Source organism: Nannospalax galili, unplaced genomic scaffold (genome assembly GCF_000622305.1).
Source record: "Nannospalax galili isolate Female #2095 unplaced genomic scaffold, S.galili_v1.0 scaffold22, whole genome shotgun sequence".
Taxonomy (NCBI): Eukaryota; Metazoa; Chordata; class Mammalia; order Rodentia; family Spalacidae; genus Nannospalax; species Nannospalax galili.
The window spans coordinates 53,622-70,873 of NW_008347230.1; the positions used below are offsets into that span (position 1 = coordinate 53,622).

General features: G+C 45.9%; 4 non-coding genes across 4 annotated transcripts; all 4 read right to left on the reverse strand.

Moving 5' to 3' along the window:
- Positions 1-3,791: 3,791 nt before the first annotated feature.
- On the reverse strand, positions 3,792-3,863 carry Trnae-uuc. The gene has a single exon. It is a non-coding gene; the product is annotated as a tRNA-Glu (tRNA).
- Positions 3,864-4,801: 938 nt separating this feature from the next.
- Positions 4,802-4,873, reverse strand: Trnah-gug. The gene has a single exon. It is a non-coding gene; the product is annotated as a tRNA-His (tRNA).
- Positions 4,874-7,902: 3,029 nt separating this feature from the next.
- Positions 7,903-7,976, reverse strand: Trnan-guu. The gene has a single exon. It is a non-coding gene; the product is annotated as a tRNA-Asn (tRNA).
- Positions 7,977-15,624: 7,648 nt separating this feature from the next.
- Positions 15,625-15,788, reverse strand: LOC115072158. Its single transcript, XR_003851223.1, has one exon. It is a non-coding gene; the product is annotated as a U1 spliceosomal RNA (small nuclear RNA).
- Positions 15,789-17,252: the final 1,464 nt, after the last annotated feature.

A 17,252-nucleotide genomic window follows, 5' to 3' on the forward strand; every position in this document is an offset into this window, starting at 1 on the left:
GCCACGAATGGCACGGATGATTACCTTGTTCCCCACAATGACACCTGGTGGGCCTGCGACACTGGGCTAACACCTTGTGTACATTCCCAGGTTCTTAAACGTTATCAAGGTTTTTGTGTAATAATAAGACTCTTACCTCATTTACTCTACCACTCTGATGAAGAGTTTCTAAATTATTTTGATCATGACGTGGGTCCTGTTAGACAGAAGAGAGAACTCATCTCATTGACCCTCAGTATTTTACTAGGCGCTGGGATCGCTGCCGGCATTGGCACAAGAACTGCTGCGCTCGTCACACAGCAGCAGTCTTATTCATCCCTGAGAGCAGATATTGATATAGACTTAAAATGTATTGAGGACTCTATATCTGACCTGGAGGACTCTCTTAGTTCTCTGGCTGAAGTTGCCCTTCAGAATAGGAGGGGACTGGATCTCTTGTTTCTACAGCAAGGAGGGCTTTGTGTGGCCCTCAAGGAGGAATGCTGTTTCTTCCGTGACCACTCGAGTCTTATTCATCCCTGAGAGCAGATATTGATATAGACTTAAAATGTATTGAGGACTCTATATCTGACCTGGAGGACTCTCTTAGTTCTCTGGCTGAAGTTGCCCTTCAGAATAGGAGGGGACTGGATCTCTTGTTTCTACAGCAAGGAGGGCTTTGTGTGGCCCTCAAGGAGGAATGCTGTTTCTTCCGTGACCACTCGGGAAAGATTAAAGACAACATGGCTGCTTTAAGGGAAGGTTTGGAACAGCGTAAGAGGGAGAGAGAACAAGCAGAGCCTTGGTACAAAAATTTGTTTTCCACTTCTCCCTGGCTCTCTGCCCTTTTACCCAACATACTTGGCCCATTTCTTGGCTTTCTAATAGTAATTGCTTTTGGCCCCTGGGTGTTTAAGAAACTCACTAGCTTCATAAAAAGTCAGATTGATGATCTTACAGCAAAGCCAATTCAAATACATTATCTCAGGCTTGCACTTAAAGATCGGGATGAGCCCTATGAGTCTGAAAGGCCACGTGATGACATGCTTCAGTCGTCCCCTTGAGAGCTGAACTGGATAGCCAAAGATGGGTAAGAGGAGATCTCACTGATAGCAACCTAAGACAGGCAGGCAGCTTATAACTGCTGTCCTAGCCCATGACGGGTAAGCATCAGAAGCAGGTCTCCCAACCTAGGACAGGCACGGTTCTCTAAAGGATTGTTTTGGCTCAATTCCCTCTTTAAAATATTAAAAAACAGGGGACATGTAGGGAGCCCCTGAGCCCCTCAATAGCAAGACCTGATTCCTGGCAAAGCTGTTTTCCAGACATCAAGTCTGACCTGGTTTGAGATTAACAAGATGGCCATACTTGAAAGCCTCACAAAAACATGTTATTCTAACCCGAGCACTTACCGCTTGAGAGACTCCCTCATTTCTCACGGAACTGCCTAAGAAACTTTTGCATTACTTTGTAATCACGCAGGTGTGACCTTATAATTGATTTATGGCCTTACTATAGAATTGTGGTGTTACTATGGAATTTAATCTGTGATCAGTTGGTGTGGTGTAATTATGATAATTGCCCTGTCAATAGAATTGCTCCTGCCTCAATAGATTTATCCCTGCCAACTTTCCCCTTTCCCTCTCTATAAAAACTGTTCCTTCTCCATCAATAAATGAGACTTGATCAGAAAGCCTGTCTTGTCTCCATTCTTCACGTCTCTTGCCCCTTTCATCCCCGCTCCTCATTCCAGGTACCCACGTTGAAAGTCCCGCGGGCCAGGACAAGTCATAAGCAAATCATGTAGTATCCCTACAGGGAATTAACATCTGCAACACTTGACAACAGACACAGCCAGAGACATTATACATACAAAGAGCATGTGCACTATGATTCTCTTTACACAGATTTCTAGTAGCAAAAGTAAAGACAAACTAGACAGCATTGAAGGATTCCATTGATCATGATTATAGCATTATTGATGGAGTAGTCACTAAATCCAGGCACTGTCTGATACTGGCCCCATCCTACAGAAGAAAATATCAAGTCACATAGCATCTAAACTACTTAAAGAAGGCCATGCAAGACCTGAAGTAGATTTTCAGAATATGACCTGTGTTCTTGTGCAAGATTAGACTGGTCTTTTTTGTTTGTTTTATTTATTATTTTTATTTTATGTGTATTTGTGTATTGACTGCATGTAGGTAAGTGCACCCGTGTTGTACAATGCCCGTGGAGGTCAGAAGAGGCTGTTGGATCCCTTGGGACTGGAGTTACAGACAGTTGTCAGCTACCATGTGGGTGCTGGGATTCGAACCCGGGTTTTCTGCAAGAACAATCAGTGTTCTTAACCCCTGAACCATCTCTCCAGCCCCAAGACTGGGTCTTTTTACTTTTATGTCTCAGATATTTCTGGGATTCTTTGCTGCACAAGAGGAGAGAGAGGACAGTGAGGAAACTGGGACAGATGGGAGCAGAGGAGTCATGAGGGAAGGCACAGGGCCTGTAGCTGGCAATGGATACAATACTACCTATTGCCAGTGTTTTTACAGTAGACAGATTTCTGAGGAGCAGGATGGTGGTAACTGTCAAGTTTGCTAGGAGATAAATTTGACATAGAATAGATCTAAAAGTTGAAAGTAAAATGTAAAGGTCTTAGAAGAGAATGTAGTAGAACACATTCATTCATACAGCCTTAATGATAGACTGGGAGGAAAAGCTTGATGCTATTGCCAGAAATGTAATGACACTGACAACCAAACACTGACAATAGTGCCTGGCTTGATGTGTAGTACAGAACCACAGTCCTAGCAGTTGGGAGATAGAGGCAGGAGGATCAAGAGTTCAAGGCCAGCCTGGACTACCTATTGAGTTCAAATCTGAACTACATATTGAGTTAAAGGACAGAGGCCAGCCTGGGCTACATGGGACTCTGTCTCAACAAACAAGCAAAATAATGTAGACAGCAATAACATCCATCAGTGGTAAGAAACCATTCTGGAAGAATCTGGCTGCTTCTGATAAGGTCAGGCTCACTACTACCCCACAGTACTACTGTCCACAAAAGGCTCCTGTAAGAGTGCATTCAGGGGCTGGAGAGATGGCTGCTTTTGGAGAGGACCCAGGTTCGGCTTCCAGCATCCACATGGTGACTCACAACTGTCTGTAACTCTAGTTCCAGGGGATCTGAGTACTCTTCTAGCCTCCACAGGCATTGCACGCATGAGTGTACTTACCTACATGCAGGCAAAAGATTCATATGCATAAAATAAAAATAAATTAATTAATTAATTTTTTCAAAGAATATGTATTCTAGGCAGCTGTGTTGTGGAGCAAATAGCATCTACTGCCTATCACCAAGAGCAGAAGTCCGGGCACTGCTGCCTGACATCTTGAGATCCCTAAGGAAAACACATAATCCAGCACTGGACAGAAGAGGGCGACAGTACTCAAACAGGAGAGAGCAATGCAAGCTTGTAGGCAGCAGGCACACTGTTCTGCCCAGCCCTCTTGTTCTGCAAAAGGCAGGCTCCATCCTCTCCCTGTAGAGGGGCAAATGTACACACTTAGGCAGAAAAAAAGACCACACAGCAAGTCTGACACCAGGATAGATAGGGTGGCAGCTTATGCCTGTAGTCTCAATACTTGGTAACTTGAGGGAAGACGACGGCAGCAAGTTAAAGTTATTTGACTGGCTGTAGCTATTTGAGGATAGCCTGGGCTATGGTGTGAAATTATGCCTTATAAGAAACAAACAAATTACAATTCTAGCACTAGATGTGGTCTTCAACCTATACATCAAAATTGAAATGTTCCCACACCGGGAGTCGAACCCGGGCCGCCTGGGTGAAAACCAGGAATCCTAACCGCTAGACCATGTGGGAGATAGGAATACATGGTGTAGCTTTTGAGTGAGGTATAGAAGGAGTGTATGTTCTTGCATGCTTCCTCTCCCCTTTAATACAGCACAAACACTTCTATACCTTTGTGTATCCACTGTGGTGTCTTCATTCACACTGTAGTTACATCAGTAAACAAGAACATAATTAGGGATGAGGCTGGAGGTCAAAGGTGAACAAGTGCTTAGTGAGCCCTAAGCCTTAGGATGAATCCATACTGTACTCACTCCAACACCACCACAAACAGAAAGGACACCAAATTAGGAGTGATAACCACACCAACACGGAGAGATTTCAAAAGCATGAAAGCAATGTGACATGAAAAATGCCATAAGGAAAGGGCAGAGGAGCTCCTGTACATTCATATCACTACCCAGGAATCAAACTCAGCCTGGCTGGAGGGCAAGTGTCTGTAACCCCAGTACCCAGGAGACAGGCAAGAGGATCAGGAGTTGAAGTTCATCCTCCATATGCCAGCCTGGAGCATATGAAACCCTAAGACAGAGAGAGGAGGGGGAGGGGGACTAGAAGAAGAAGAGGAGAGAGAGAGAGAGAGAGAGAGAGAGAGAGAGAGAGAGAGAAGCCAGGGAGGGTAAGCTTCACCTGTAAAGACCTTGCTGGAATGAAGGGCAGATCACAGTAACTTGACCTGGGTGTTGATGGCATTTGTTAAATACAGGTTTCACTGTATACCTAAGGACGTTGTCTAGAAGGCAGGCCATGCTGCCCGGCTGTTTTGAGTCAGGCTGATACAGGAAGGGAACAGGTGGGGGACATGGGGAAGAGACCACTGTCGTTACCCCCATGCCCGACACACACAACGTCCCCTCCCCACAGCCGAGAGCAGACGTGGGGGGTGTGTGTCCTGTGCCTAGAGCTGACCTGCCCGGACAGCAAAAGATTGCAGGGCAGAAGAACAACAGTGCCGTGACTCGGATTCGAACCGAGGTTGCTGCGGCCACAACGCAGAGTACTAACCACTATACGATCACGGCGAGCCACACGCCCGGCGATGAAAGCCTAGTCTGCGCTGGCGCTGTTGGCCCAGCTGCCGTCCAGGTCCCAGGCTCGGCTCGGCCCTTGGCCTCCCCTCATGCTGGCTAAGCCCACAACCAGTGGTCTTCGCAGGCTTGTGCTCAGGGCTCCCTGGCGGCTGCGGTCCTGCAGATGGCTGGGCTGCTAGGAACTCTCTCCACATTGCCGCCATGAGAATACTATTTATTAGCTCCTTCTGCCTGAGGCTCAGTTGGGTAATGAGGTTGGTTCCTAATTTTAAGGCCAGTTGCTCGATTCCACTTACACATGCAGAATATACTCCATTTAGCCAGTTTTCCTAACACGGTGGCCTTCCTTGCCCTCCTTCACATAGCCCCTGTGGCAGGTAAAGGTAGAGGGGAAGTCTGCAGACTTACACATTTTTTCCTGTTTCTGTGGTTTATTTTGCTATTTCCATATACTTTTCAAATTGCAGGTTCTAGAATTTTCTGATTGCAAATTGTGCTGCAGTCACCCTTCTATAATGCATCTTTTTAGCGGGGCAGAGCAACTGCGCTATTCATCGTGCTTACATGTTTCATAAACTATTCTGGTTTCTCCTTTACTGGCTTACCGGCTATAACTTTCTTTTACTGCTAAGGTTTATACATATAACCTTTCATTCTCCACAGCACTTAAACAAGGGCGTGAGTGTGGCCAAACAATGAGAATTCCAAGGGGGAGGTTTATACAGGTGAGAGTTTGAAAAAAAGAAAAAAATTCCAGGGATTGAACTCAGGCCATAGTAGTGAAAACATCAAATCCTAGCCACTAGACCACCAGGGAGAGGTACAAGGCTTTTCTTGGACCACTTTAAGGCAAATCTGGATTCCATTCCACTCCAGCCTTCCCACCCAAGTACATCATGTCTTCCGAGCCTCGCATTCCCGGTAGGTAAATTTCCCTCTTGCCTCTCTGCGAGCCTGGTGAACCGAGTCTTTCTGCTCCCATATGTGGGAACGGCTCACGACAACCGCGCAGGGGCTCCTTTTCCTTTCTATCCACCTCGGTTACTACAGCAGACACACGTACTAAGAGCCAGCCACTCACTCAAGTTCCAGGTGCAGAGTAGGTTTCCTCTGACTAATCGTTTCGTTTCGTTTCTCTGTCGCTTCCGTCCTCCCCTGCTCCGCAGCTGCGCTCGGAGTGAAACCAAGGCACTTGGGCTTCAGGAAGAACCACCTCTGAAATTTTAGACACTGCCACCTGTAGAGATTTAGGAGAGGCGAGTTAAGGATTTCTGCTGAGGCTTGGTCTCCAAGCCCCTCACAGCAGGCCAGCGAGGTTGATACTAGTGCAGAGCCGGTTACAGGGGCTAGGGAACTGCTCCACGTTTCTTGGGACCCCGCATCCAACTAGGTTCCCTCACCTTCCCCTTCCCTTTACCTTCCCTCCCTCCTTTCCTTCCTTCCTCCTTCCCTCCCTCCCCTCCCTCCCTTCCAATAAATTATTTTTAAGTGAATGTAACTGAGGGAAAGCACGCACGTCCTAACCCGGGGAAATTTGGCGTACAAGGAAAAGTGCAAAGGATCAGGAGAACAAGCCGACACTGTTCTTTGAGGATCTGTTTGTGAAACTCGGGAGAGCCTCGTGCAATTCTAGCTGCCTATAAAGCACAGCGTGCAACTGCGTTCCAAGATCTGCAACCGCAAAGTGCTTGCTTGTAAAATTGACCGTGGGAAGCACTACAGCCCTCCCTCCCAACAGCTCCCCCCAACCCCCGTTCTTCACAAGCCAGGTGACAGCGTCGCCAGGTAGGCCCCTAGTTTAGGGACCTCATGCAAGATTTCAGGGACCTCAGGCTCTGGCTTGCGGATCTCGCCTTTGACGCAGGCTTCCAGTTTCAGAAGGAAGCAGCCCCACGCGTGCAGAATGCTCCTAGTTCCCACGGCAGCAGGAATCTGCCAGCTTGGGGCGGCCGAACCCCGAGAAACTGCGGCCACCCAGAGCTGTGGATGAGATCCCGTGTTGACTGTGCTGCCCAGCCTGGGTGCAGCCGGGAGCTGCAGGTGCGGACGCTCGCCGTCGCAAACCGGGCATTCGAAGCCTTATTATATCTCAGCTTCGATGCGGCCTGCTACGACGCTTTTCCAAGGATGGTGTTTCCAGAACAGCTGGAAGCAGGGAGAACCTCGGTCGGCCCCTCACCGGCAGAAGGCCTGAACTGCGTGTTCTTCCGCGAATTATTTTTTGCCTCCAGCTCTTCCTTGCGCTTCTGCCGGGCACCAGGGACCCTCAGGAATCCTGCGGCTCTCTCTAGGTCTGTTCCACGCGGTTTATGCACGATACACAGTCACTCGTACCTTGGTGTTTTGACCAGTCCTGTAGGAAAGCAAGGTCTGTGTTTAAAGATTGAATAGAGGGAAAGTCTTAGATCAATTAAGTCCCCACTTCGAAACACAAGAGAAAGGAGTCAAAGACCACCCCCCCCCAAAGCTGCTTCTTTGAAAAAAAAAAAAAAAATCACTGCAAAACAGAAAAGGAAGCCAGCTTGGTGGCGCGGCCTTGTAGTCCCAACCCCTGGAAGCATCAGGAGTTCCTGGTCACCGTTAGCTACAAAGTCATTCCAGATCAGGATGAGCCTCAAAACAAAAACAAAAAGGGAGGGCGAGATGAAGAGTGAGAATCAGGACCTGAGCCTACAGTCTCTACAGACTTCCCAGTTTAAAAAAAAAAAAAAGAAAGCACGAAAACTATGTAATAAATACAAATCGGACAAACGTCGTGATGCAGAGCAATTGTTTTGTTAAGTTCAACTTCGTGTCAATACCAAACCGTATTTGCCATACTTCGGTCCATTTATGGTAAAAATTTATTCAGAGAAGAGAAAGAGCTTAGGTCCAACTTGATGAGTTCCTTTTGTTTTTCCTTTTCTTTTTTTATGGTCCTGACTCCCACACTGTGGGGGAAGGTTTGGAATTGATGTCCGTTTGATGAATTTACATGGGCAGCTGGCCCTTTAAGGCAAGGTAGCAAAACTTCACACTATCGTCCCTGGGTGGGCTCGAACCACCAACCTTTCGGTTAACAGCCGAACGCGCTAACCGATTGCGCCACAGAGACGAACCTATTGTCATCTTTTCAGGCTCCGTGGTGAGTAGGGTGCCCCTACACCCGACAGCATCTGGAGACCGCTGTTCAACTGGGCTCCCCACCCGGGGCTCCGAGGGGTGGCCCGGTGGCCCGGGTCGCGGTGGTCCCTTGGGCTGCGGCGGGGTCCTCCCAGGGGGCCCAGTGGACTAGCTCCAGCTCCCTTGTGCGCTTTCGGGTTCTAAGGGCGAGACTCCACGGGGACACGCAAGGGGCTTGTCTCGGGGAGGCTGTGTTGTGGGCAAACTCGGTCGTGCGGGGCTGTGAGACTGGAGTGGCGCTCAAGGGAAAGGCGGTGGCCGCGGAGGTTTGAGGTCCGGGAGTTGAGCGAAGTGGGAGCGGAGGGAGGGGGCTGAGCCGAGACCGAAGGGGCGGGAGGCGGGACTGATACTGGAGACCATGGGCTTGTTTTTGATTTTTCAAGCAAACTTATTTTTCTATGCACCAAATTGTTTCAGATATGAATGCTTTCAAAATGTGAGTGAATAAACTACATTTTTAAAAGTGGTTATTTCTTGGCCACTATTGAGAATAAGGTGACCCTGGACATTCTCTAACACTTGTTTCTTTTCAGAATGTGTCTACTAATGAAATTGTGTTGTCATGGGATATGGACAGGTGTACTTTATAAGAAGCTAGTAAATGTTTACCAGATGGTGTATCATCTTACTCTCTTACTAGCACCAAGATACAGTTGGTTGTTCCAATTCTTGCCAGCCAGTGGTTTTTACTTAGCTTTTACCCCTTCTGCTGAGCTAGTGATGGTGTATCATGGTGTCTTAAATTTGTGTTTCCCAAAGGGGTAATGATTGTTGTATACCGGAGTCCAAAAATCACCAACACCACTTAAGTAAAAGCAGTAAGGTAAATATTATTGTGTTGACGGGCGGGACTATCTCAGGAGTAGAAGCAGCCCTGAGCATTGATTGATCAGAGTTTTTATAGCGTTACAGAAAGCATTGTATAAGCAAAATATCTGCACCAATCAGGTTTGTACAACATAGCAGGATTCTAATTTTAGTGATCAACAGCTAATCATTATACAGACAAGTGATGTAGTCCCATAACTTGGTATTCAACTTTGTAACCTTAAAGTTAGCCAACTGTCCTACCCATAACAAGTATAATAAGAAAGCCAAAGTCAACAACTTGCAGGTGGTCATACAATAACAGGATAACAGGGTGGTCTTATGTTTTGTGTCAAGGTGACCTGAAATCAAGCGAGTTACAGAAGCAAAAACATGCAGTTAGCCAGATGTAAAATATCTGGAATTGACACATTCCATGGGTTTGTGGTTAGGACATTTACTCAAGGCCCAAGATTGCCCCCCTTTTCCTTTTGGTGTGGGGCAAATTACTGTAAAAATAGCTCTGAACAAAATGGTGTAACTTAAGTCAGTTTGCTGAGCCAGTTCAATGATGTTGAGGGTCCTTTCTAAAGCTTTTTGTTTAGGAAAAGTCCTATCTTGAGGAATGATCTGAAACAGGGTATTTTGTCCACTTTTAATTGGCTTCATCCTCCCCCTACAGTTTAACTTAAAAAAACAAACAAACAAAAAAAAAACCCCAACTTTATTTGTATGAGTGTTTTGCCTGAATATAAGTGCACTACAAGCCTGCAATGCCCACGGAGGCCAGAAGAGGGAGTCTATCTAGCCTCTGGAACTGGAGTTAAGGATGGTTGTAACAACTGAATCATCTCTCCAGTCTACATTTTAACCTTTTACATAAACTTTTCATAATGAAACATTTAGATTTACAGGAAAGTTGAATAAGCAGTTCAGATAATTTATTTTTCCCTCTCCCACCGTGGTACTTGTAGTAGAGCACCTTCTTGACCATAGCTTCACCATATTAAAGTTTAGGCTGACTCTAGTCTCTGAAATTATCAGGTAGTTGGCCCAGAGTATGAGAACACATGTCAGCTAAACCCTGGTTGTCTTGGAAACAGGTCAATGTGTCCTGGAGTGCACCTGCTAACTGCAGACTTATGGCTTCTGTAGGTTATGCTTGGCTTGCTTCTGCAAAATAGTAATTGTTGCTTAATAGAAATTATTAAGGGGACTCTCCACCTGTAAGCTTGGGAACTTAAGCTTTTCACCCCTGATCATAGTTTCTCTGTACAAGAAGTACCCTACAGCATTTGGAGGTTCATGTTAAGAGATAAAGAAACAGACCCCTTTCTGGTTGGAAGACTCAGGGAAACTTTAAAAGATCATGTTCCTAGGATATAATTGCTATACAACCCCCCCCTAGAGGGAACTCTGTGACCAGTAAGGCAATGAACCATGGCCAGTGTAGAATAACAGTAAGATTGATAATGTCTGTTTATGAAAGAGGAGGAAGCTAGTTCTGTGCAGGTGTACTATGGTTCGGGTGGAGAGTTTGGATGGAAAATTGTATTTTCTTACGTATTTCCTTGATAATGGTTGCTGAAGCTTAATGCTCAATGATTGGCTTCTATATTCTGCTTCCTTGCCTACCAACATGAGCAATATAAAAGAGCCAGAGTGCTTAGGCTCAGAGCTGCATTCGGACCCTCTAGGAAAGTGTGCAGCCCAGCTGTAATAAATCTTTCTTTCTCTAGACTCACCTGTTTGTTTGCCTGTTTGGGGCATTTGTGGATCACAGACTATAACATACTTAGGCCAAGGTAGACTAAAACTCAAGGCAGTTCTTGCTGAAATATTGTAAAGTGTCCCCCAGTACCCCCTCCCCCAAGGATCCAAGACAGATCTCATGGCTTTTCCTTTCTTTAGATCTCATGCCCTTTCCTTTCTTTGACTTCCTATTTTTCCTCCCTCCCAGGATCCCATCTGGGACACTATTACATTAGTTATTATCCTTGCCTGCCAAACTTTTGAAGACTTTCTTTTTGATGATTTTGTAGACTGTCCCTCAAATTAGAGCTCCTCTGGTGTTTTCCTTATGAAGTGGGACTGTGAGTTTAGGCAGTCAGGTACCCTTGACACCACATTGTATCATGGGCATCTAATATCAGCACAACACAATGAACTGTTGTCATCTCAAATCTGAGGCTGAGGTCCTGTTTTCCTGTTTCCCCACTGTGACATCAACCGTCTTACCCCATTTCCATTATGTCTCTTTGGAAAGAAATTACTGTAAGTAGAGAGCTATGCCCTACCAGCTTGAGGATACAATCTCTGCATGAAGTGTTAGGGCTATTTCTGCATGAGACATTTTGTTTTATTCTTTCTCATTTCCTTCTTTCATTCTGCAGTGACACATGGATATTTACTTCATACTTTGCTTGTAGTACTTTATCTATTTGTTGCCTAAATTCTTCTGTCTTTGTACGCTGTGAACTTTCCTAGGTGTTCCAAGTATTTTTGACACACTTTCAACCATTCATTGTTGTTTCCATTTTCCTTATTTTATAGCACTGAAAGATGCTGCAGGCTCATCCCCCACATCTCTGACACAATCTTAGAATTACTCATTTTTCCACAGGGCCTTATGGTTAAAAATTTTTTTTTTTGTCTTTTTGAGACAGGGTCTCCTTGTAGCCCAAGCTGACCAGTAACTCACTGTGTAGACCAGGCTGACCTTGAACTCCCAGAAATCAGCCTGCCTCTGCCTCCTGAGTGCTGGGATTAAAGGTATGTACCACCACACCTGGCTGAATGGCTAAATATTTTTATATTCAGAAATTGAGTCATTTGCAAATTGAGTACCAGCTGTAACTTTTCCTCTTGAAGTGTTGCCTTTTATTTTCTTATGATTATTTTGATGACTATAAGTATCTTTTAATATATACATCTAATACTTAGTTTTTAATATTTTATTTGTATTTTTTTGTGTGTATTTTGTCTGCATGTATGTAAGTGTACCACATGCTTACAGTACCTACAGAGGCCAGAGAGAGCATCTGATCACCTGGAACCCAAGTTATGGATAGTTGTTAGCTGTCATGTGGGTGCTAGAAACTGAACTCCAATCCTCTGCAAGAGCAACCAGTACTTTCAACCAGTGAGCCATCTCTCCAACCCCAAAAGATTTATTTATTTATTTATTTATTTATTTATTATTTAATTATTATATTTGATGTATATGAGTGTTTTGCCTGCATGTGTGTAAGTCTACCCAGGAAAATATTTGTCTTACCCTTGTTTGTTTTTCATTCCACCAAGCATTCCAGAACCACCTCTCTAAAAATGTAAGAAGCCTTATAACTGATTTTAATGGTTCCCAAGGCCTTAAAGATATAAGTCCAAGTCTTTTTAAGACATGATCTCTCTGTAGCCACAGGTGTCTTGGAACTCACTATGTAGTTCAGGTTTGCCTTGAACTCACAGAGATCTGCCAGCCTCTGCCTCCCAAGTGCAAGGACATAAGGCATGCACCACCACTTCCAGTATGCTACAAACTTGTGGACCTTGAGAAGAGCAGAATTCATGCAGGTCTGAAGTATTCTAAACAAACTTGGTTTGCCTTCCAGCAAGGAGAGGCTTTTGAAAGACTAGTCTTGGATTCTTTGTCAAAATTCAACAAATATAAGTGTGGCAGTGCTTGGCTATAATCTTAGCACTTGAGGAAGACAGCCTGGCCCTAGTGGGGGAATGGATTTTTTGACAGTCCGTTAGTATTCTTTAGAACTTATGTAAATAATCAGGACCAGTGGACTAAATAAACTAACAGAGAGCTGTTTGTCTCTTTAATTTTATTTTCAAAGCATACATTTGTTGTAAGAAACACAAAACTCACCAAATGCACACATAAGTATATACTTGAAGAAATATATGAAGATTCTCTCACTTTCCAACCCCCCTCCATTGCTGGTCCACCTTTACACAAGAAGTGGTAGTGGGCCGATATGGGTGCTGGGTGATGAAGGGAGGCAAGAAGTTTCAAATCCTGCCCTTGGTGTTCCTGGACAATGGGAAAACCGAGAAGGGCAAGAAAAAAGACACATCATAACTTTGAGATATGTGACACGAGGACAGGAAAGTGTCACAATTGGAGGTTGAGTATGTATGTTGGAGGCCCAAAAGACTCTTCCTTAGTCCTGAACCTAGGGTACTTGTGACCTCATGTTCTGGTCAGAAACGTTGGATGATAAATATTTCCTTATACATCTCAAGGAATGTTACAGAAAAGAGTGGCTTGCGAGTTCCATGGTGTAATGGTGAGCACTCTGGACTCTGAATCCAGGGATCCGAGTTCAAATCTCGGGGGGATCCTTTTGTTTACTTTAGTGAAGAGCCACTTTCTTTCACTTTAATGGGAATTTCTTTATGCACATCCGGCATTGGGGAACAGGAAGGTGTGAGTCCAGGACAGAAAAATGCACGAGCTGGGGCAGATTCACGTCCAGAGCCACTAAGCACAGAGGTCAGCCCACAGCCACTTCTAACCATTGGCATTCCAGGTCCCCGCCCGCCGCCCAGAGACCTGCAATTCCCGTCGGGTTCTCAGTGAGCTGCGCTAGGTGGAAGGGCTCCGCTCCCACCGCCGCACTACTACTACGTTCTAGCTGCCACTTCTTTTTCCCACTGTCTGCGGGGAGGTGACTTGTGATCCGAAACCAGGCGACTTGAGGTGCCTGGTACCCGAGTCTGAAATATGTCGGTGCGTATTGGAGCCCTGAGTTCTGGCGGCACTTTCTCCACATGGTCTCTTTCATTACGGATCCTCGTTTACTGATCCTTTGGGCTGGGATTTCCAGCTCGGAAGACTGCGCTGCTGACCCAGGACCCCTCCGAAGCTGCCCGGGAACAAAGGCTTAGGCTTTGGCTGAGGAGCTGGACCCACCGCACCAGCCTGAGCGGCGCGCTCTTTGCTAGATCCCTGCCTGGCAGACCGCGAAACCCACCCAAGTTCCCTTAGCTGGCTCGTGTGCAGGGCCTTGAATGAAAAACGAGAGAATAAAGAATAACAATAGTTATCAAAACCACTAGATAAACACCAAAAAACCCACAACGGTTGCACCAATGGATAATGAATGGCTTTCTCTAGCGAGGGAACCCGATGAGGTGTTCAGGGTACAGCCGTTTTCATAAGCCTTGAACATTTGTAGAACTGAGAATGAGTTAGTAGTTAATTCAAACTCATTTCCTTTGCATAGATATAAGCGTTTTAAATTAACCCTTCTATTTCCATTTAAATATTCACAGTCATGTATATCTCTGCTTTGGACTCGGGTTTGCATCCTAGGCATGATGGGGCTGGACACACTGCTACTAAACATGACCCCATCCTGTTGAGCTGAAGCAACCTGAGAGAACAGCAGAGCAGAAAGCGCACTCTCACCTCCTCAACTTCTCCCGACAAAGTAGCTTCCAGGTCCTCGTGGGAGAGGTGCCCCAGATCCAAAGAAAGGAGCGTCCTCGCCTCTGCACACAGGAGCGCAGAGGAGGCAGCAACAGGCCTGGCCCAGTTTCCCTGCTTGTTAGCGGTGGTCACAGTCTCTTGCCTGTCCCATTCCTCCTCCACATCTGCCCTTCAGCAGAGCCCAGATCAGAATCCTCTGCATCACCTGCTCCTTGCATCTGTCTTGCCTGAGGTGAAGGCTCCTCCTGCATGTAGATGGATGTGCAGCAAGCAGCAGGGTGCTCTGCTATGTCACTGTCATCTGTTAAAGGGGCCCCAGCCAAGACCCCAGGATGGAGGAGAAAGGACATTCTCTGTCCCCTCCATGTAGAGATGTCTTCCACTGTGAAACTGTAAAGCTGTTGTGGGACAATTTTGAAGCCAGGATTTGAATGTTTCCCTCATCAGGAACGGAAGCTCCCAGATGGAATGAATGCTGTAGCAAGTTCCTTGAGCTGCCTGTGGCACCAGGTGACATTAGACTATAGAAAATAAATAAATAAATAAATAAATAAATAAGGGGGGGAAACCAAAACAAAACAACAAACCAAACCCAGAAACTTCGCCCATTTGTGCATGGTAATCCCAGCTACCAATTCAAGGCCAGCCTGGGGAATTTATTAACATCCTTACATAAAGATAAGCAAAGTGAAGTCTGTGATAGTAAACACCTTTCTTTAGTCCCAGCATTGGGGAGGAAGTGAAAGTAGATCTCTATGAGTTTGAGGCTAGCCTTATTTACATGGAGTTCCAGACCAGCCTGGTCTACTTAGGGAGTTTCAGGCCAGCTGGGGCTACAGGGAAACCCTGTCTCAAAAAGAACAACAACAAAAAAAACACCACCAACAAAAAAACCCAAAGCAGGACAACCCCACCTCTCAGTATCACAAATTATATCACAAAGCCCTCCATTTTGGGAAAATGGCAGCTTTTAGTCATAGAACAAGAATAAAAGAGAAAGAGGGAGAGAGCTAAAACGAGCACACAGTACCTGAGTGTTCTGAGTCTTGTAACACCCTAAAGAAAAATTAGCAAACGCCACAGACACCACAGGAAAGTAAAATGAGCAAAACAGTGTAAAACACAAGCAAGATGGTAAATGCTTAATATAAATCCTAACAGTCCGGGAGCAGAGATGGGCAAATCTCTGCGAGTTCTGAGGATAGCCAGGTTCAGAAAACGCGACCCAGGCCCTACTGGCTTCCTAGGAACACACGGAGGTTTCTTAATAGCTGTGGAAATATGCTAAAGTCAATGTTTCAAAACCACTTTCTTTAGAAACCCGTAATATTTGGGGAGAGCGCGAACGCAGTTCCCCACTGCCACAAATTTTGCAGTCGAGTTTCCCGCTTTTGGAGAAATCGCAGAGATCAGCAAATCCCAAGTGCAATGGATGAGCCTCGCCCTGGGAAAACCACCTTCCTGATCATGGTGTTTCCCCTGCCAGGTAAGTATGCTGTTCACATTCACAGCCCCAATACACACCCTCTGGCCCTGCACTCTCAACACACGGTCACCGGACTGCACGTACACTCTGGCCTCCCTGTCCTCGCGCGCTCCTCCTGAGCCTCCTGCCGCCCACGGCCGCGTGCTTTCTACCACGCCACGCGGAATCCCTCGCGTTTCAGGGCTGTGGACGCCGCAGCCCCTGAGCGCCCCTCATCTGCATAGGACAGGCCCCCTGATGTGACGTCACGTATACGCCCGCCCCCAGCCCAGCTCCTTTGACTACTTGCACGTCCACTGAGCAATTAGCATCCGTTTTTCGCTGTGTTGTATTGACATGATTTTAAAAATTGCTTTACGGTTTACAGCACAAACTTTAAGTCCCCAAAGCTGTTGAGCGATGTTTCTCCCGACGCTATTCATGCATTTTGCTTTCTACACGTTATAACCCCTGAATACACTGTTACTACTTTTGTCTAAACAGTCAATTGCTTTTCCAACCAATTTCTAGTAATATCCTCACTTGTTTCTGATGTTCTTCATAACTTCGGCTGGACCCAGAGGAGACTTGACCACGGATATTCCAGTGTGTTATTCAAACTCACCAGGGTCTTCCTATCACACCAGCACAGCAAACCTGTCTACCTGACTGAAGTAAACGACAGGTACCAGAGGAGGGTGGTGGAGGTGACCTGGACATACTCTGAAACTCCAAGCCCTTGGGAAGCCTTCAGAGCAGGCCAGTGGTCTCCTTGGGTTTCTATCTCACTGTCTGGAGAAGACTGGCAGGAGTGAACCCACCTTGCTTCCTGTCAAGCCACTTCACTAAAGGGAGAGGGATGTGTTGCTAGTCCCAGACATTTGCTTTTCTCTTTTTCCTGATTCTTTTTTCTTTTTATTTTTTTGACAGGGTTTCCTTAGTCCTAGACCACCTGGAAGTCATGATGTGGACCAGTGTGGCCTCGATCTTCCAGAGATCCACCTGCCTCTACCTCCCGAGGGCTGTCCAGAGTCAGTTTATTTTCTTTAAAATTTTTTCACATTTATTTATTATTTATTTATTTTAGTGTGTATATGCCTGTGGCATATATATATATATATAGTGGAAGTCGGACAGCTTGTGGAAGTTGGTTCTCTCCACCTTGTGGAGCTGAGAGGTCAAATTCAGGTCATCGGCTTGGCGACAAGTGCCTGTACGCACTGAGCCGTCTTGCTGGCCCACTCACTCTTTTCCTGATTTTTGAGGAAGTTTTTAAAAATTGGTATGACATTTCCTGTTGAGTAGGTAGGTTGTTTGTAGGGTTGGTTTTTCTTTTTTGTTGTTACTTATTTTACTTTTGATTTTGAGGCCGACTCGTGCTGTGTAGGTTTACTCCAATTTGTGATTCTCCTTGCTTCTCTGGCCTCCCTGGTGTGGGCCAGCACCTCTGCCTGCTGGGGGTGTCAGACCTATAACCTTTCACACATGTTCTT